The sequence below is a fragment of the Oncorhynchus mykiss genome, chromosome 24, assembly GCF_057628025.1.
Source record: "Oncorhynchus mykiss isolate SJ-2025 chromosome 24, ASM5762802v1, whole genome shotgun sequence".
Classification (NCBI taxonomy): domain Eukaryota; kingdom Metazoa; phylum Chordata; class Actinopteri; order Salmoniformes; family Salmonidae; genus Oncorhynchus; species Oncorhynchus mykiss.
The window spans coordinates 4,759,417-4,780,600 of NC_143045.1; the positions used below are offsets into that span (position 1 = coordinate 4,759,417).

The 21,184-nt window shown below is 44.8% G+C and overlaps 1 protein-coding gene across 3 annotated transcripts in view; it reads left to right on the forward strand.

Moving 5' to 3' along the window:
- LOC110503497 (rho GTPase-activating protein 35) overlaps window positions 1–21,184 on the forward strand; it is a 105,319-nt gene that overhangs the window by 42,939 nt on the left and 41,196 nt on the right. The gene's annotated exons all lie outside the window — the stretch shown is intronic.

A 21,184-nucleotide genomic window follows, 5' to 3' on the forward strand; every position in this document is an offset into this window, starting at 1 on the left:
CTCGCATTGATGTGCCATCCTGGATGAGCTGCACTACCTGAGCCACTTGTGTGGGTTGTAGACTCCGTCTCATGCTACCACTAGAGTGAAAGCACCGCCAGCATTCAAAAGTGACCAAAACATCAGCCAGGAAGCATAGGAACTGAGAAGTTGTCTGTGGTCCCCACCTGCAGAACCACTCCTTTATTAGGGGTATCTTGCTAAATGCCTATAATTTCCACCTGTTGTCTATCCCATTTGCATAACAGCATGTGACATTTATTGTCAATCAGTGTTGCTTCCTAAGTGGACAGTTTGATTTCACAGAAGTGTGATTGACTTGGAGTTACATTGTGTTGTTTAAGTGTTCCCTTTATTTTTTTGAGCAGTGTATTAGCCATTGTGGGTGACTAAATTTTCCACCATCATTTGCAAATAAATTCATTAAAAATCCTACAATGTGATTTTCTGTATTTTTTTCCTCCATTTTGCCTGTCATAGTTGAAGGGTACCTATGATGAAAATTACAGGCGTCTCTTATCTTTTTAAGTGGGAGAACCTACACAATTGGTGGCTGACTAAGTACTTTTTTGCCCCACTGTATATGCTTTTTTTTTTGAGTCAACATGTTTGGTTTTATTGAGCTCTTGGCTCTTTCACTTCTCTCTTGTTTCTAACTGTTTTTCTCAGGCTAAGTGGCTCCCTTGGAGAACTCCACACGAGAGGAGTGGCCCTCCTGGGACATTGGCCAGCCTCACTGCTGGTTACCACACCATTTACCCTAGCCAGTAAAACATAGTTGGAAAATTCTAGGAACATTTTGAGATGGCAAATGAGAACATTTCACTGATGTTAGGTGTAGTAGCTGGTTTTTGGTCTCTAGAGAAGACTTCCAGTTGGCCTCTCACCACTATCTTTTTTTTTTTTTTTGTCTTTCACCCAGTTTCTTTGAAAACCCTCTTTCCTCCTTCTCTCATTCATAGCATTTCGTCTCCAGAGTGCAGTGGGAGCGAAGGTTTAATTTGTTTATTTGTTTCTATCCGGACCTTTTTCCCCTCAGAGGAGATTTTATCACGTTTGCTTGTTTTCTTCCCCCTCCTACAGCCGGCGCTATGAATGAACCCGCTCAAGGTCGTTTGGTCAGTGTGCCTGTCAAGTCTTACGGAGCGCTTGCACGTATTTTCCTTATCTCAGAGAAAAATCCAGAAGTTGTTGACTCTTCAACCCCCCCCCCCCCCCTCCGCTCCCTCTGTTCTCGAATCCCCATGGAGACAGGAGAGAGGGAGAGCCTTAAAGTCCCCTGCCGCGGAGCGGACAACCGCAGCGTAATCCTTATTTCCCACCACATGACAATCACAATAATGACCTTAGCCAGGGCTCATTGATGGAGAGAACTAGACAATGGCAGGCAGTTGGAGGGTGTGTGTGTGTGTGTGTGTGTGTGTGTGTGTGTGCGTGAGGTGGTTTTTGACAGCCCGGCGTCTCCTATATCTGAGCCCCTGGATTAGAGCGCTTATTGGTGGAGACCCCAGATGTTTGTGTTAGAGGTGTGCTCTAACTGAGGTGACGTCACATCGGTGATGGAGTAGCTGTGTGGTCTTCCATTACTGGCTGCAGAGGATGCGGTTATATCTGTGTTTGTTTGGTTAGTCGAGTACAGGATAGTAAAAACCTCCTAGGCCATCCAACGACAACATTTATTTTCCATTCCAGAAGCCTTTTGATGTCATAAGGCTTGTAGGCTCTGCTTAATTGGCCGGTAATTCGAGGCGAGAACCCTGGTAAATGAGGTAGCGGGGAGCAGCAGTGCCAGTCATGAGGCACAGACTGGGGTTTGAGGGGGAGGGGAGAGGAGGGGGGGTTGGCATTTGCATGCTGTCTCTAAGCAAACAAATTCAACGGGTGGGGTTCTAAACCACACGGATCAACACAATCAAGGCAGCTGTAAAATAATGTTTTTCACGCCGTTTTCCCCTCTCCCCCCTCCTCACACTTCTGTCCTCTGAGACCGGCCTTGAGGACAGGCCAGACTGGGCCTTCTTGGCTGGGTGGTGGTGGGTGCTGTCTGCGCTTCACTGGTTTAACGCCCCTACCTCTTCTGCTCCATAGCACCCCTTGGCAGAGGAGTGTGGTTTTTGCACAGGCAATGTAGAACTGTTTCACGGGAGCTGGTGGCCTCCAACTGCCATGGTCATGAGGGGAGGGGAGAGGATAGAGGTGATCTTTGATTTATTCCTGGTAATTGTACAATTCACACATGAATGTTTGTATAGCCCGGTGTCAGATCTGTTTGTGTTTTTGCCGACTCCATTATAATTCGCAAGCCAAACACGGCGTGACAATTTCAGAAGGAGTTGGCAAGAGAGCAGAAACAGTCTGGCACCCAGGCTAGTGTTAGTAGTGTGGGTCCCTGACATGTCCGCTGCCTACTAGTCCATAACAGTGAGAGCCTCCCTTAACACCGTCACCCAACCCCACCTCAGAGATGACCCTTAACCCCCAGCGAGCAACATTCCTCTGAGTGTGTTGTGGGTAGGGGCTGGGTCAGCTGGGCAGTGGACAGATCTAAGTCAATTTCAGCCTTGGACCGGCAGGAGGAGAAGGCAGGAAGCAGAGGCAGGGGCTCTAATGGTCGTGCTCCTCCTCTTGTCTGGAGGCTCATTTAAAATGGATGAGCAAGCGTAACCCTCCAACCTCTGGACTGCTGTCTGCCCCCGGGCCCGTCAGCTTCCTCCCGTATCTGCTCACACTGGATGGGAGTCAGACCGCAAAATAAACGTGCGCGCGCACACACACATACTGGAGAGCGAGTTAGGCTGCAGGAGAAACACACATAGGACCTCATCATTCTGGGTTTCAAGCTTAGCCAATTGCAGGTCTCGTTTGTTTTACAGAACTGAGAAGAGGATGCCAATGTAGCGAGGGGTTATTAAAGCAGGGAAATAGGCTGTTTATCAGTTTGCCTTTTTAGTTCCTCCTACATGAATCACACTGGGGAGAGGGGAAACGAGAGAGCTAGAGGAGGGGGGTGGGGTGAGCATCTGCAGCCATCTGCCTTTGCACCAAGAGTTGGTTACTGTGGCAACAAGTAAAAAGTAATTATGTCTAATTGACACTATTGCAGGTTCAGGTGTTTTCAATTGTGTCATTTGCTTTACTCACTGCAGAGTGACTCATCGCCTTCTTTGGCTGCTCTCCGTAAATACTTTCTCCCCCCCCCCCCCCCCCCCCATTCCTCTCTTTCTGTGCATGGCGTGTATCTTTCGGCAGCGCAGAGTGATTTAGGGCGTGGGTCCCTCTCTTCGCTGTCTGTGAGGTCCCCGCCCCCCACTGCCTCTGCTGTGTTATTCATCAGAAGGAGAGGGTGCGAGAGCAGTTACACCTGGCCCTGGTTCAGGGGTTTTCCACCACGTTGAGGCTTTTTTAGTGCAGGAGCCCTAAGTAGCCCTGGATGCCATTAGCCAAGCACAAATGCTTGGTGTTTACCCGAAGCCGGTGTCAACCCTCATCCTCCCATGCTCCCTTTCTCTCCTCCTCACGTTGTCTTCCTCCTCCTCATTTTGTCGACTTTCTTTATGCATCTCCTCTTGCTCTCCCCCCCCCCCCCCCCCGGCGTCGTCCTCCCTGTATCCTGTGTCCGGTACGTCATGTATTGGGCCTGCCCTGGCTGTGTGTCAGAAAGCTTTTAAAAGCTCTGTGTTGTGGACCAGCTGCATTACTCCATCAGCAGGCTCTATTAGTCCTGTGTGGAGTCGTGGTTGGAGTGGAAGTGGTGCATCTATTGCTTCCTGTTCCATTGACAGCAAAAGGTAACGCGGGGTGGCAGTTGTCCAGGCGACCATGTTGACGCTCATACACACGAAAAACATTTCATATGAAAACACACACACACACACACCCAACCCCCTATATGTTTGCTAGCACCTGGCAGTGTTGTCACATGTACCAGCAACATGTTTAGTTATTCTGCTGTACTTTTCCCCTCTCATTAATCTCTCCTTGTCCCCCTCTATCTCTCTTCTCTCTCTGTATCTCCCCCCCCCATATCCTCCATATTCTGTTTTAATTGGTCTCCGGCAGTGGTGAAGGTAGATTTTAACTTCTTGCCGGTGCGGGACCGCCTGTGTGTGCACTCACGTGCACTATTATTTTTGATGGGAGGCAGCACGGTGCATCACACCACACAATTTCCACTAATATAAGGTGTGTTTTGTCTCTTTGTTGAAATATTATAGCTTACATGGCAATTATTTGCAACCCGGAGAAATAGCAAACATACACAATTTACAGTGGCATAATTCATATCTTCAACAAAATTACACATTTTATGCTGCTCTCACAGGTGTTTATTTTGTTGTTGAATTTTAGATTTTCTTGTAAAAATCCCCCAGGATGCTCCCATTTTCAGCTCTCACGACCTCTCATTACCACGAGCTGAAATGCTGAAAGAGAGAACCCAAAATAAGTATGTTTTGAGGTGAAAATAATCCATAATGCACCATCGGTTTAGGCCTACTCCACCCATCTCAATCGTTTCTTTGAAACACAGTTGACAGAAAAAAATGCAACCTACGTTTTACCTCAAGTGAAAGAAAGTCTTCAAGCTGTTCTGAAGTAGTTCTTAACCATATCTCCAATTGGAAGGTCTTGACACAGATACAGTGGGAAGAACAAGTATTTGATACACTGCCGATTTTGCAGGTTTTCCTACTTACAAAGCATGTAGAAGTCTGTCATTTCTATCATAGGTACACTTCAACTGTGAGAGACAGAATCTAAAACAAAAATCCAGAAAATCACATTGTATGATTTTTAAGTAATTAATTTGCATTTTATTGCATGACATAAGTATTTGATACATCAGAAAAGCAGAACTTAATATTTGGTACAGAAACCTTTGTTTGCAATTACAGAGATCATACGTTTCCTGTAGTTCTTGACCAGGTTTGCACACACTGCAGCAGGGATTTTGGCCCACTCCTCCATACAGACTTTATCCAGATCCTTCAGGTTTCGGGGCTGTTGCTGGGCAATGCGGACTTTAAGCTCCCTCCAAAGATTTTCGATTGGGTTCAGGTCTGGAGACTGGCTAGGCCACTCCAGGAACTTGAGATGCTTCTTACGGAGCCACTCCTTAGTTGCCCTGACTTTGTGTTTCGGGTCGTTGTCATGCTGGAAGACCCAGCCACGACCCATCTTCAATGCTCTTACTGAGGGAAGGAGGTTGTTGGCCAAGATCTCACGAAACATGACCCCATCCATCTTCCCCTCAATACGGTGCAGTCAACCTGTTCCCTTTGCAGAAAAGCATCCCCTCCATGCTTCACGGTTGGGATGGTGTTCTTGGGGTTGTACTCATCCTTCTTCTTCCTCCAAACATGGCGAGTGGAGTTTAGACAAAAAAAGCTCTATTTTTGTGTCATCAGACCACGACCTTCAACCATTACACAGCTCTCTGGTCTTGGCCATTGTGGAGAGGTTGGAGTCTGTTTGAGTGTGTGGACAGGTGTCTTTTTATATAGGTAACGAGTTCAAACAGGTGCAGTTAATACAGGTAATGAGTGGAGAACAGGAGGGATTCTTAAAGACAAACTAACAGGTCTGTGAGCGCCAGAATTCTTACTGGTCGATAGGTGATCAAATACTTATGTCATGCAATAAAATTCAAATTAATTACTTAAAAATCCAGAAAATCACATTGTATGATTTTTGTTTTAGATTCCGTCTCTCACAGTTGCGATAAAAATTACAGACCTCTACATGCTTTGTAAGTAGGAAATCCTGCAAAATCGGCAGTGTATCAAATACTTGTTCTCCCCACTGTACATGTTGCTGACCTGAAATAGTAAACAACAAACAATATTAATATAAATATTGATGTGATTACATTAATAATAATTGAATAATAAGCTACAGCTAACAAATTAAAAGTTGAAACGCAAGGCTCAGTGTCCAAAGCCCCCCCCCCCACACACACACACACACACCTGTAATCACACCCTGTGTAACCATGCAATTGAACCAGACTAACTTTTCAATTGTAGCCACTCATGATCTCTTAAGCACCACCTCTAGTGAACACGTTGGACCATTATAATTTCTGCCTCTTGGATACAGCCTCTGAGTGTCCTCTCCTAGACCACACACCAAAGACACCACGTCGGAGTTAAAACAGTTGAATATTTGTGAATGAATCAAACTCCAATAATAATCTATTTTAAGACTGGAATCAATTTAACGCGGGATCTCACAGTATACATGCTACAGCCTATATTCAGAGCCATATTTCTAAATATGTCTCTGCCGATAAAGTCAATTTGTAACAGGTTAAAGAAATTGACCTACCATGGCAAGATCGTTGAGGGTCTGGCAAGTTTGACCAAGATGACACATTTCCTCTTTTCAGTTACTGCATTTAGGATACGCAACTGGGTAAAGAACAATTATACACGATGTACTAGAAGGGACACATTAAGAGTTACCATGTGTACAGGTAATTGAACAATCCTGAACCCCACTTCTAAACGACGGGCTACCTACCCTACCTTATTTATAGCCTCCCTTTTTGAAATGTCATGAATGAGGTAATGTGTAATTCCCAACGTCTAAAATTCCGTTCATTCACCTTGCGTTTCTGTTTAGGATATTTAGCATTCCTGTCCTCTGTGTGCATGTGTGTCTTCTGTGTGCAATGATGCTGAAAGGCAGGGGTAGATTACATTTCTTCCCGGTACGGCACTGTCCTGTAAACTTTTTTTAATTGTATTTTTTATATTTAACTAGGCAATTCAGTTAAGAACAAATTCTTATTTACAATGACTGCCTACCAAAAAGCAAATGCAACCTAGGGTGGCAGTATTTACAGAGGCGCTTTGCCGCCCTAGGCGAGACAAACATTTGCCTCCCCGCTAAACTAGAATAGTTGATTGATTGAAAAACAGCGTGCTATCCAGAGAAAAGTCTCAAAAGAAAGGTGGATAATGAAAATACGTTTTGTGGAAGAATGGACAGAAAAAATAATTCTTAACATATTTCTCCAATGTCAAACCAGAGTTTCTTGTTTGCAACGAAACAGTTGCTGTATACATCCTCATGAATCTAAGCATGGCACTTTCAAAAGTTACCTTTCCTCCCGAACAGAGGCTCGATCGACCCAGATACATTTTCAGCCTCAACTGCTGGCTAGGCATCCAGAAGTGCTTCCCAAGAAGCTGTCTCCTTTTGAAACATTTTCACTTTTTTTGAAAAGAGAATCTCAATTAATAGGGACGGAATAGCAAAGTAAATGTTTTGTCTGATATTGAAGGCCGCAGCTCAGCTTCAGAATGATTTGTAGAGAAGAATCGATATATCCCCATGTTGACCAGTCACGTCATGTGTGGTCATTTTAAAGCTTGTTTCTAGAATAAGGCGACGGAGTTAAGCATTGTTATAGAAGCCTTTTATATTAACTGGACCACTTAAATATATATTTCCCCCCAAAAAATATCATCACATATAAATGAATGTGAGGTGCTGCTGGAGATGCTTCGTAGTCAGTTTAGCTCGGTAAATGGCGCCCTAGGCGGCGGTGTAATGGGTGGGCCAGCCGTGGGGCCTAAACAGAGTTATTTTTTTATTTGTAATATTTAGAATCCCTATTAATTCAATAGCATCTCTGTGGGCCTAGTCAAAGATTTTCTCATTTTACTTTTTAAAATGCATTACCTTTTTATTGTGGCGTAAACACAACCCGTTTTGACATTTATCTGATTGTCAAACCGTCACTTCAAAGGGCTCCTTTACCAGGCTAGCAGCGCACGTTCCTCCACTTCCTACCATATTTCAAGCCTCCAAACAGTGGTGAATGGAAAGAGACACAAAACACCAAAAAGTGTCATGATATTTGCCGATTGTCATAAGGCCCGAATAAATGCCTCAACTGCTGTCTGCGCGCGTCTCTTTGTCAGCCACTCATCTATGCCTTTGCAAAATATCAGTGTTCTCCACGAAACCGCATCGCATTTTTTGGAGCGTAGGTTATACCACACGTTTTTCAAGTCCATTCTCACATTGTTCATGCCTCGGACACATGGTCATGGTAAATAATGTTGTAATAGCCTCCGGTTTTCTTGACATTTTCGTTTGAATTATTGTGATGGTATGCTGTACCGGTAAAACATGAGCTTTTTTTTTTTTTTTTTGCCGGGACGCGGTACCGCCTTACTTTCACCCCTGGTCTTGGGATTCAGTAGTGCATGAATGTTTCTCTTGATGAAACACTATCTAAAACGCTCTCATTTTAAGTAGAGGGCATGATAGTTTAATGTGGGGGCTTGTGTGTGAGCAAGTGTGAATCTCGGGTATCTTTGCTGGAGCATATGGTGTGCCATGAGTGTATGTGTGAATCTGTGCGTGAAGGCCATCTGTCCCCTAGCTATAGCTATTGGGTACAGAGCTTTCTCATTGGTGTTACTCTTTAAAGCCTCCCCCAGGACTTCACAACACCTGTTTGGTTCCCACGAAAGGTTGCAGGTCCAGGCAGATTACTACTGAGTAAGACTCCTAACCTAGATAGCAGCTGTGCGTGTACTGTGGGGAATATGAATGGGCACTCTGTGAAAACTGTCGAGCAATACAAGTCACTCTAGCAGGAAGCTAATCATAATATTTCAGCAGCTTTCTTTCCTAGAACCAGCTGGGAAATGCCCCTGACAGCTCTCATTAGCCCCGACTCTGGTTCAGTTCGACATCTCTGCTGCTAATAGTTAGGGTTAGCATTTAGATGTGGATCAGCAGGTCTGATGTCAGCATTTTAACAGTGGTTCTGATGTAAGCAGAGCCTCAGTGAATGGGGGAGGGGGGTATAAAGGTACAACACCTGTGTTGTCAGACCAATTACACAAGCAATTAGCCTGCAAAGCTCTGACAATCATGTGGGTGACTGGCATCTGGATGAGGAGATATAGCTACCCCAAAGGAGGAGGGGGATGCTGGGATATTTACAGTTCTCTCTGTCTCTCTCTCTCTGTGTGTGTGTGTCCTTTCTACACGTTTGTTTTATGTGGCTGGGTGAGTGAAAGATGCACGCCTGTGTTTATTATTACTCATCTGTCTGTGTAGTGCATGGTTTGTTTCCACCCTGTATTGAGTTTGGCTGGGACGGTGGCTGTAATACGGTGTCTCTTCACACCGCGTTTTGCTGACAACTCCTTTACTCCAGAGTGAGATCCGATGTGCTAATGCCAGTTCAGCCTCCCTGCTCGTCTGACAGGGACTGGGGTTGTAGGGTTAGTCAGGAAGACACGCAGCTCTGCTAGGAGGGAGCGAGGGCACACAAATAACTCTTTATCCTGGAGAACAGAGAGTCGTGTCTCTCTGACCTGCTGATGTCTTGCAGCTGTTGACGTTGTTGTGGCTCAAACTTCTCTTACCATGTCGGCACGGGCAAATTTGAGTGAATAGGAACACTGTTTTAAACGCACACTGACCCAGAGGATGGTGGGTAGCATGTTTTTAGCAGGCGCGGTATGCAGTGGGATAATGTCAGCTGAAGGTTGTCGGGCTGTCCGTGTAGGGAGTCGCCTCGTGGCTAAAGCCAACGCTTTCGCCCCGGCACTCCTTGACTCCGACGCGGTGTGTGGCCGGCGAGGGAAGGAACGTGTCGTGTGGGTGGGATTAATAGCTGTCACCGTGCACCGTTCATTTGGCTTGTGTTGTCAGAGAGGCCTCATGATGCTTTGGAAGGGTTAAACTCGGTGACACCATCTTGATCTGCTCAGCCTCTCCCTCATTTCCCCCTCTTTCTCTAGTAGGCTCTTAACCATCTCCCTCCCTCTCTGCTAGGGCTGGGCCATTATTATTATTTTTTTCATAATTTGTTTATCGAATGAATTCGATTCATTTGAATTTTCTTTTGTTCGATATTCCAGATACCTGTATTGCAGAATCCACATTTTTTTGTATTTTTAGTTATTGAGCGTTTGTCCACTTGTTGTCTTTTTGGTCTCGTCTCGTTCGCTCCTTTCTGTGCTGTGCACCTTCCCATTTGCCCCAGTTTCAACTCGCTATTTGAGATTTGAGGTTTGTTCCAACAGAATCATTCATACGGACACCGAAACAGATGGAGACATTATTTGACTGTAATAGAGGAGAAGTTAAACAGGGTATGGTTAGAAAGGTTATGTTTCAACTCCTCAAATTTCAAGCAGAGCAGATACTACTAAAACAGATGTTCCAATGAACATTTGACTCTGAAAAATGAATGCTCAGTTTGTCGCGCGCGCATTACAGTACCACGTTTCACTAGCGGCATTTTAGTCAAACAAAGCTTGTTGTACTAGCTGTTTAGTCCGTTTAAGAAATGTGCAATAAGCATCAAATAATGATAAGATAGGCCACTTGATTTCAACATCTGAACAAAGCGGACAGGCTAGCACCCTGTTCAAACAGTTGGAGACGGACAGACGGGTGTGTTCATTACTAGTCAACGGTTTTGCATTGTTCACCGAATTCAGAGATTGTGAAATTATACCTAGATCCAAGTTGGTTGAAATTGACATGTAAATATTAGCTGGCTACTCACTAGCACGTTGGCTTGTGTTAATGTTCTATAACGCCTGCTACATTATTAGTGAATGTGCATGATACATGGTTCTGGTTACACGTGTAACAAACATGTCATTTTTAAAGGCATACCTGAAAGCCAGATCAGTGATTATTGCAAAAAAAAAAGCAGGTATAAGTATTTTGATAAAATAATTAAATCATTACTGGGTCTTAAGGTTGTGGAAATATATTCAGCCTAGGTATAATTACACGAGCTCTGAATTCAATAGATTATTGTTGACTTTTTTTGAAATGCGGTGGATTTTACCTTTTTTAATTATACAACAACGCTTAATTAGAGAGACCATAACACAAATCGATCTCTCGTGAAACACCCGTAAGTTTGCAAAAATGGCGATATGAGTTTGAAGCCATTTCTCCCAGCCCTGCTCTCTGCTTCTCTCTGTGTTAACCAAACAATGGTTGCTCCATCTTTCCAATCTACGACACCTTCCTTTTCCTCTATCCCTCCCACTCTCCCTCCTGCTGTGCAACAGTAATTCTCTCCCCCTCGTCCTCCTCTCTACTTTTCTCTACATATTTAACCAAACTATCTTTTTCTCTCTAGGGCTCTTTCCTTTTTCATCTCCTGCTCTAAAACAAAGCAATATTCTCCTCCATACCCCCCCCCCCCTTCTGCTTTCCCCCTCTCCTTCCATCTCTTGCTACATAAGAACATGGTGGCCTGCCCTAACACCAACTCTGTCTCTCATGCCCCTGGCAGGGAGGAAAAGGACATTACCTCAGTGTGGTGTCTTGTGTGACAGGGCATGGCAGGGTAAAACCCAATGAAATAGCGGCTGGACTTTGGCCTGGCGAAGGTCACACAGTACTCTGCTGGTAAACAAGCTGCTAGCTGGGAGAAAAGCCACTGCAGAGAGCTCCACAGAGAACCCTGCCAGGATGTGATGTACTACAGGCCTGTTTTATTAAAGAGCGTTAAAGCGTTCCAGAGCTTTTTTGTGTGTGTGTGTGTGTGTGTGATCCAGTGATTAGACAGAGCATCCTAAGGGGATTTGGGCAGCAGATCTCTGGCTTGATGCTACGTGAGCAGAGCATCGTACGAATACATGCTGCGATAAAGGAAATGTCAAGATGCTCTAGTCCCTGGTAATCCAGAGTTTGTGTAATCCCACTTTGTCTGACCATCCTACCTGGTTTACTGCCCCTGTGAGGTGTGTGTGTGTGTGTGTCTGTACTGCAATGACATCGGCATCAAGTGTGTGTGTGTGACTGTGCCTGTTAAGATAATATCATGATAATGGTGACCTCTGGAATTAGTGAATACATGACTTGTGCCGAGTTTTAGTGTTACATGTTTGTTTACTAGGAACAATTTTGTGTGTGCTATATTTGGAAAAATAGTCTTTGTTTGTTTGTTTGCGTGTGTACACTGCATTAGTGAAAGAATCTCTGTGTGTGTGTGTGTATATACACTTCCTGTTGGTAAATGGAAGAGGGATTCATTGCATTAGTGAAAGAGGCTAATGATCTGTGTTTCATTTATTTGTGCTTGCGTCACTGTATTAATGTATTACAGTGTGTGTGTGGAGAGAATCCGTGACCATTATGTTGATGCAGATTTCATCTCCCTTCTTTCCACACCCCCTCCCTCCTTCCCTCCATCCGTTCTTCTGTGAGAGAACCTCGCCTAGGCAGGAAGTGGTGTCCGTGTGAGAGTTCTCCTCCCCTGTGCCCTCACTAATGGAGGGCAGGCCTCCTGTGAAAGAGAGCGGGAGAGGAGGGAGAGAGACGAGGGGATACGATGAGAAGGATGAGAGAGATGTATGGAGGGGACGACTGAGTTCAAGTTAAAGATAGAGATTGAGGACGAGCGGGAGAGCGAGAGAAGGGAACGTGGGTAGAAGACGGATGGATGTGGAGCAGTTTGGCTGTTAGCAGTGCATTAGAGCAGGCTGTGGGAGAGAGCGAGAGATGGGGCCCAGAGAAGGCATCATTCTCAGTAAGGGGGGTTTACCTCTGCTACAGCTCTCTGTCATCATCACCATCACAGAGGTTATGATTATTTTATGAAATATGGCATTGTCAGTGACAACCCCCGGTCCCCTGATATATGAAAATAGCGGCAGCTCTTTCTCAGAAACCACTGCGAGAGAGTTTTCTAGTGTGAAATATTGGAATAACTCAATGTGCACAGTGAAGTCTCCTCCCCCCCTCCCCTCCCTCCCAACAAATCAGGCACAGCTCATAAAGATGTATGCCTTGCATACATAGGCTTAGGCTAACATTGTCTTAGTTCTCATGGCGGTTGGTTCTCAGGGCTATGGGTTATTTGACAGGCCTGAGAAGACCCAATAGACGCCGGCTCAAAGTCAGGCCTTGTTGACAGTCTCTGGCTAACGCCCTGTAATGAACCATTGGAATGCTTGGATCCTGTGGCTAGTTAAGTCTCCCCCCCCCCCCCAGCTGCCCTCTGACACGCGTGTTAGTAAACTTCACGGCTAGGTGCCCACTGCGGCACCGGTCCCTATCGTTCCTGTGCTTCTGATTATGGGAGAAGTGATGCGCCTTTCCAGGCCTAGTCCCAACCTCATCCCAGAGGGAAGGAGAACAGCTCACATGACGCTAGGCCTCTGACCTAGCGACCCCCCCCCCCCCCCCCCCGCATGTATTTTGGGGTCGGAGGTAGATGGAATGTAGACCCTAACCTATTCCCTTCAGCCAGGGGCTAGCGGTGAGTGTGTGGCAGGACATGCCCACTAGACACACAGCGAGGGCCTCAGGCGGCACTGGAACACTGTCTGTGGCTGGACAAACTGAATCTGGATAGTATATAGCTAGCGCTGTACATTCTTTCCCTTTTACAGATAGTTTGGTAATCTATCTTGTCGTATGTACTCTTGCAGGGTAAGGTTAAGGCTAAAGCCTCAAGGCAGTAGTTTGATGTATTTCATAGTTGCTGTTTACCCAGGAACCGTTTTATGAATTGTTTATGGCAATGGCAGTTATTGTGTCATTTAGCACGCTAACGCGTCAGGGACTATTTTCCTTGGTCTCTGTTGTTAACGGTCTCTCAACAGTTGAGATGAAATGCTGCTGGTTTTAGTTGTTTACTTCACCTTTCCAAGGCCTGTCACAAGAGCAGCCCGGGAAAACAGGAAAAATTGCATGACAACTGTGTTTGTGGTTCTTGCGTAGGTTGTTTCTGAAAATATTGCTGAAATACCCCCGCTCTCAAGTATTGTTGCAGTAATAAACACCTGTGTGTGTGTGTGTGCAAACACGCACTCATTTTGGCTATCAAGGAAACGGGCAGCTGGGACAAGTCAAGCAGATGTTAGCAGCATATATCCGAGCGCCTGCTGAACTGTATGGCTGGTCCTCAGACCTGAGGGGAACCTCAATTCGCCATGAACCAACATGCCAGGCTAACTTAGGCCGTACACCTGACCCAAATGAGCCTGTTGTTCCCAAATGCTTCAAGATGTCCACCGTTGTTCCTGTACCCAAGAAAGCAAAGGTAACTGAACTAAATGACTATCGCCCTGTAGCACTCACTTCTGTCATCATGAAGTGCTTTGAGAGACTAGTCAAGGATCATATCACCTCCACCTTAACTGACACCCTAGGCCCACTTCAATTTTCTTACTGCCCCAATAGATCCACAGACGATGCCGTCGCACTGCCCTATCCCATCTGGACAAGAGGAATACCTATGTAAGAATGCTGTTCATTGACTACAGCTCTGCATTCAACACCATAGTACCCTCCAAGCTCATCATTAAGCTTGAGGCCCTGGGTCTGAACCCCACCCTGTGCAACTGGGTCCTGGACTTCCTGACGGGCCGCCCCCAGGTGGTGAAGGTAGGAAACAACACCTCCACTTCGCTGATCCTCAACACTTGGGACGCACAAGGATGTGTTCTCAGCCCCTTGCTATACTCCTTGTTCACCCATGACTGCATGGCCACGCAGGCCTCCAACTCAATCATCAAGTTTGCAGACGACACAACAGTAGTAGGCCTGATTTACCAACAATGACGAGACAGCCTACAGGGAGGAGGTGAGTGGCCCTGGGAGTGTGGTGCCAGGAAAATAACCTCTCACTCAACGTCAACAAAACAAAGGTGCTGATTGTGGACTTCAGGAAACAGCAGAGGGAGCACGCCCCTATCCACATCGACGGGACCACAGTGGAGAAGGTGGAAAGCTTCAAGTTCTTCAGCGTGCACATCACTGACAAACTGAAATGGTGCACACAGACAGTGTGGTGAAGAATGTGCAACATCGCCTCTTCAACCTCAGGAGGCTGAAGGAATTCGGCTTGGCCCCTTAAACCCTCAAACTGGTAGGCCTGGTACGGCGCAACCACAGGGCTCTCCAGAAGGTGGTGCGGTCTGCCCCACGCGTCACCGGGGGCAAACTACCTGCCCTCCATGACACAGGAAGGCCAAAAAAGATCATCAAGGACAACAACCACCCGAGCCACTGCCTGATCACCCCGCTATCATCCAGAAGGCGAGGTCAGTACAGGTGCATCAAAGCTGGGACTGAGAGACTGAAAAACATCGATCTCAAGGCCATCAGACTGTTAAATAGCCTTCACTAGCACATTAGAGGCTGCTGCCCTAATATACATAGACTTGAAACACTAGTCATTTTAATAATGTTTACATATTTTGCATTACTCGTCTTGGATGTATATGCTGTATCCAATTCTGCTGCTCATCCAAATAGTTATATATTCTTAATTCCTTTACTTTAGATTGTGTGCTTTGTTAGATATTACTACACTGTTGGAGCTATTTCGCTACACCCACATTAACATCTGCTAAACACGTGTATGTGACAAATAAAATTGTGTGTGTGTGTGTTTACATGGTTAGCTCATGTGGGTCATTGCTAATCTGTGTGGTCACTGCAGATGTCGTGGTTATTTGTTAATGTAGCCTTTTCCATGGCACTCCAGCATGTTGCTACTGGCCATTTCCACGTTAAAGGATCAATGTGCACCAATGTGGCGTTTTTTATAGGAGCATGTCAAATGAAAGCCAAGAGTCCATCTTTAAGAAATGTAAATATTTTTCAACCATTTTCCATCCCAAAATGAAGGAATAAGTAAAGGCGTTGATTTCTGATCAAACAGATGGTAAAGGGGTCTTAGAAAATATCTAGCGGAATAACGCACAAACCTTTAATTTATTTTTATGCACGTGAACGAGCGTTCACACGCTGGTTGGCGCTTCAAATTAGAAAGCAAGTCTGTTTGTCCTCACGTCTCCACGAAGCAATGCTGGTAAAGTCAGCGGATAATTTGCCAGAAAATAGAATATTTGTTCATTTTTAAATCTGGAATTGTGACACGTATAGTTAAGTGTTTTATTTAGCGTCGATACGTTTAGCTGCTAGTGCCAATAATGCATATTTGAAAAACAATAACTTTATGCCTACCTTGGTTGATTTCGAGCACAGGCATATAGCCTAGGCAGGCTATAGCTGGGAAACGCGAGGAACTCCGTTCAAGAGAGAATACTGTATGTAGAAGGAACGAGACTAGCTAAATTATTTTATAAACTGCTAGGGTGTATTAGCCTCAACTCGCCTCACATTCTTGAGCCAGCATAACAGGAGGCAGGTACGGTGGCTCCTGTAGGACATGTAAGGTGAGACAAAAGGAACACGCAACAATAATTCACAAGGGCTACATAGCGAACATAACAAATACAACTGTTTATGATCGATTCTAGTGACAATTATGTTAGCATACACTATGCAGTCTATGTGAATTTATGCTCTACTCTCATGCGCACATTTTGACTTCGTTGATGGCGTCTTTTTGGCTTAAGTATTAAAAGGTAACAAAAAAATGCATCAAAACACAATGTTGAAGACCCCTGCCAACTAATATCGACAGTTGTATTTAGAGCACATTATTTGTACTGAACTATACTCTACTTTACTGAATATTGCTGTGCTGCAGGGCTCAACATTAATGCTTGTCCGATTGGACCAGAAAACTTTTTTTTTTTTTTATTAAAATAAATAATTACAATTTTAAAGTAGTTGGACAAGCAGTTTCTAGATTTAAATTGTTCGATTGGACAAGTAAAAAAAAAAAATGACCCTCAAACAATTGGGCTACTCCTCCGGATGCGATGTTTTGCTCACGGTCCACCCAATCTCTGCAGAGTGCATTGGAGTATAATTATTGTAGGCCTGCATTGACAGGCATAAGTGGTCTTTCAATCATGCAGTCGCGAGGTGTGTTTCTGAGATCAAAGCGAGCATAGCCACGTTTTAAACATTTGTTTATTCATTATTGCTAGATTAGTTATTTGCCCAGTTACAGCTCATTTTTGGTCAGCAATGAGAAAGTAATGGTGAGTGAGATGCACAACAGGTAAAATGATATACAACAGACTAACTACTGTACATAACTAGCCAAACTACACTATGTTTTGAATTGGCTATCTCGCTAGCTAACTATTTAGACTTTTAGCATGTATCATTCCACTGGCACAAGTGTATAACCGCAAATGGCCAACGCGCAGTTGATGAAAACAATGCTGTAATACTCCGGTTGTAAAAAATAAGTAAAGTGCTCAAAATTGGCTGGGATTCTCCTTTATTCAATATTGGCCATGTAAGTATTGGAATAGCCTAATTGACAAAGTAACCTATGCTGTCAAGATCTCCCCTGAACACTGAATATTTTAACCTTACAAATAGACAAACATCTTAGTTAGCTACCTCACTCACCTTAGCCATTTGATTCCTGGCTCATTGAATGGGGGAATTATTTTATAAAGACATAACAAGTATTTGGTTGTAATTGTAATGTAGCAGGGTGGCCAACCATCCTCCAAGATATTCCAGGAGAGCTACTGGGTGTGCAGGCTTTTGCTCCAGTCCTGCTCGAACACACAACATTGTAAAAATATCAGCCGCTCAACAGGATCTCAACAAGCTGACTCTGGTGTGTTTGAGCAGAGTTTTTCTAAAAAAAAAGCCCTGCCCACCCAGTAGCTTTCTAGATGGAGGGTTGACGGACCACATGCGTTTTCTACAGTAGACTTATCAGTGCAGTATTTTACTTTGAGGGGGGGGCGTGGTTAAGTGCCTTGCTCAGGACATATTAAACATGAGATCATAGAGCAGCAGGCTTCCATTTCAATACTAGTGATAGTAATGAAGGTAACAACACAATTATGTCACCTTTTTGGTCCATGGTGTCACAGACCTGTTTTTTTTGGGGGGGGGGGGACAAGCCACTTTTTTTAGTCAAAAAATAGTCCAAAATCTCTCCTACTTTTCCGAAGGACGAGTGGCTAAAAAGGTTCATTTAAAGCCCTGTACTGTACTCTGAGCTGTACTTTGATGTCTGAAATCTATGATTTGATTTAGTCCGGTTCGGACCAACCAAATTTGGTCTTGTTTTGGGGCGGGGCTCATTTCAAATAATAGCCAGTGTGTAGAATATTACCCACATTTCAAAAGGAAGATATAGCAAGCATATTTGTACCTTTCTTGTGTAGGATACATCACCTGAAGAGAATGACATTCATATCCATAATTTTACAGATCAGGGACCCGTGATGAAATTTCATTAACGCAATTCCGTTACCGGGTTTAAATCCACTTCACTTACTGTAGTTCAATAACCAAAATCTATTTTTTTCAAAGTCAAGGTGTCATGTCATAGCTGCCATCTCATTCTTTCCGCAGACATCTTTCATTCGAAGCCGATATTTCATTTTTGGAAAACGTGGACACACAAACTGAGTGAGATTTTTGCCATTCTGTTACCAAACTTTGCGTCTACACAGCTCTTTCAGTAAATGTGTTTTTGTGAAATGTTAAGTGTCAATTGATAAGTACCCTTTGTGCGTACAGTTGTGTGGTTAGTTCAATGTTTTTTGTATGGCATACATTTTAAGTGAAAAATCTTGAGTTTCAGCGCAATTCCATTATCGTGGAATTGCGCTAAATTGCCCTACTGTAAAACATACCAATAGCAACTCCCTCGTGTAGCGAACCATTTTCAGATCCCTGTTTATATTTACCATAGCCTACCTTTTTAATTTTTCTACATGCCAAGATTTGCATGATGGTGTTCCGTGGCCACCTGTTTACCACACACAGTGGAACAGGTCAGCCCAGAAATTGTCATCTGTGTGAATTATACTATTACCAGTGGTAACATAACAACATGAGTGACTGATGAATACTGTACATCTAATGGAATGACGGTTGTCTATCTAATGGGTTCTGATGCCTCTGATCTGAACCAGTTCAAGGGGTAAAATAGACAGGCAAGGATGATGAAGGCAGGGGAGCATTGTTGTCCAGTAGCCTATCATTAGGCTCAGCTCAAAGCGGTTTAATATGGAACTAATTGAGACGGGTACTCGGCAGTCTGGACTGGAGCTGGTCCGTGTTGCGGTAAAGGTCCAGTTAACCCCGCTGGCGATGATAATAGCATTGTACTGGAGGTCGGATCAAATATAGAATGGTTGTGGCTCTTTATTCCACATGGAATGCATTTGTCTATGCTCTCAATTTCTATGCCCTGTCAGTATTGTCGAACATTCTATCAACTGAGCACGGCCCTGCTGTGGGCATGGCTAAATGCCAAATTATGCTTGACCTGAAAATGTGGTCGGAGGCTCCGTATGGAGAGTATGACGCAATTGCGTAGCCTCCGGAGGCATGCAGAAGCCAAATTGAGCTCCGTATCGCATCGCTGTGCACCTCCCCAAATTTTGAAACGCTGTGGAGGACTCATCATTGCTCCACATTGACCCGATTGGTTGGCGGTAGGTGAGGGCGGAGGTCCTGTATAAACCCAAACTCACTTCCTTGACAACTTTCTTCACAACAGCTTTGTGCTGCTCCACGAAGCGCAGAAATGATGAATTCCATGACTTCTGCAGAGGCTGTATCACCGTAAATACTGCACAGCCAATGAAGACATTGGAATGACCATGCAGCGCCTTTTTAAGGGGACCAAGGAGACTGAGGCAATGCCCAGCCCTGCATTTCAGGAAGTACACTCCACTGGCTGCTTGACCTACGGAGCAGCAAGCGGAACTGCCCCTCCCTACCTTCAGGCTATGTTCAAACCCTACACCCCAAACCGAGCACTCCGTTCTGCCACCTCTGGTCTCTTGGCCGTCCAAGCCCTACGGGGTCAGCTCTTTGTCCTGGCACACCCCGATGGGTGAACAAGCTTCCCCTGACGCTAGGACAGCAGAGTCCCTGCCCATCTTCCCAAAACGTATATAAACACAATTAAATTCACTTGTCTTTTCCAACGAGCACTGTCTTTGCTGTTAACTTCTTTATTGCGGAGAAATGTATTTACTACGACTGTGATATGTGGTTGTCTCACCAAGCGGTCTTAAATATGTAATCCACAGTAGGGGGGAAACAGCGCCGCAGGCCCCCCCCCCCCCCCCACCACTGTTATTGTTTTTGTTGCCGAGCTGAGGATTGTTGTGCTGCATTTCCCGAAAAACACAGCGCACAATACGCACTGCAATCTCGCGTGCAAGGATGTAAACGGACGTGGCCGTTTCACCATTTTAAGGATTCCAGCTTTAAGATGAATGCACTACTACTGTAAGTCGCTCTGGATAAGAGTGTCTTCAAAATGACTAAAATGTGAAAAAAGAAAAAAAAAAGTGTTCTCCTGCTCTCTTTTCTATGTGAAGGGCTCATTGATCTCCGGCTAATCACTGCTGGCCAGTCCAGAGCCCTGCAGCGGGATGTAGAGCAATGAATTAACCATGGGTGCCCAGGTCTTATCACCAACCAGCCCGCTATCGACCTGCAGCCCAGGCACAGACTCCCTTCGTTACACAGACTGTGTACTGGATCTCTCAGCCCCCCCCCCCCCCCCCCCCCCTTTTTTTTTGATGCATGTTTTACTCTGCAAATATCAAAACACAAGACATTCCTTTTGATATGGATCTCTTTTGTGCTGCCACTTGGTGATGCACCTACTGTAGTAGGCGTGCGCTGCTGTAGTGTTACAGTCAACAGAGTCTGGGTAGATGGAACTAGCTTTGCACAGTAACTTTTGAATCCCTTATATTATTGTCCCCTTTCTACTATTAAACCTACAACCGTCCTACCTGTGGTCGTGGTGTGTGTGTGTATATATTATCTACAGTGTCTGGATTTGTCTGTCTCTGTGTGTGTGTGAGAGAGAGATGGACTTTGAACTCTTTTCTTTCTCTGCAGAGAGTTCTCTCTTCATACTGACTCTCTGACTAAATCAATTCAGTGGGTATTTCGTATTCTCTAAACCCTGCCTCAAAAGCCCCATTCATTCATCAACAGTGGTTTTAAATGTGTTTACTAAATACATGGATGAATTACCGTAAACTGGGTGTGGGGTCTTTTTTACTGTACACAGCTGTCTAGTGCTTTGGGCCTTTGTCTATGCGAGCCTGACTGCTTAGAAAGGGCCTGCCTATCGAAACGGCATGAATGTTATCTCCCTCATTCAGTTCTACCCATTGTAGCTCTAGTTATGATTTGTAGGCCTGTGTTCTGCCAATAGGATATGTTGTGTGGCTGTGAACTTTTTTTGCTCTGAGAACATTGTGCGGGGCATGGAAAGAAACATCTGCAAGTGATATCTCCAGACGGC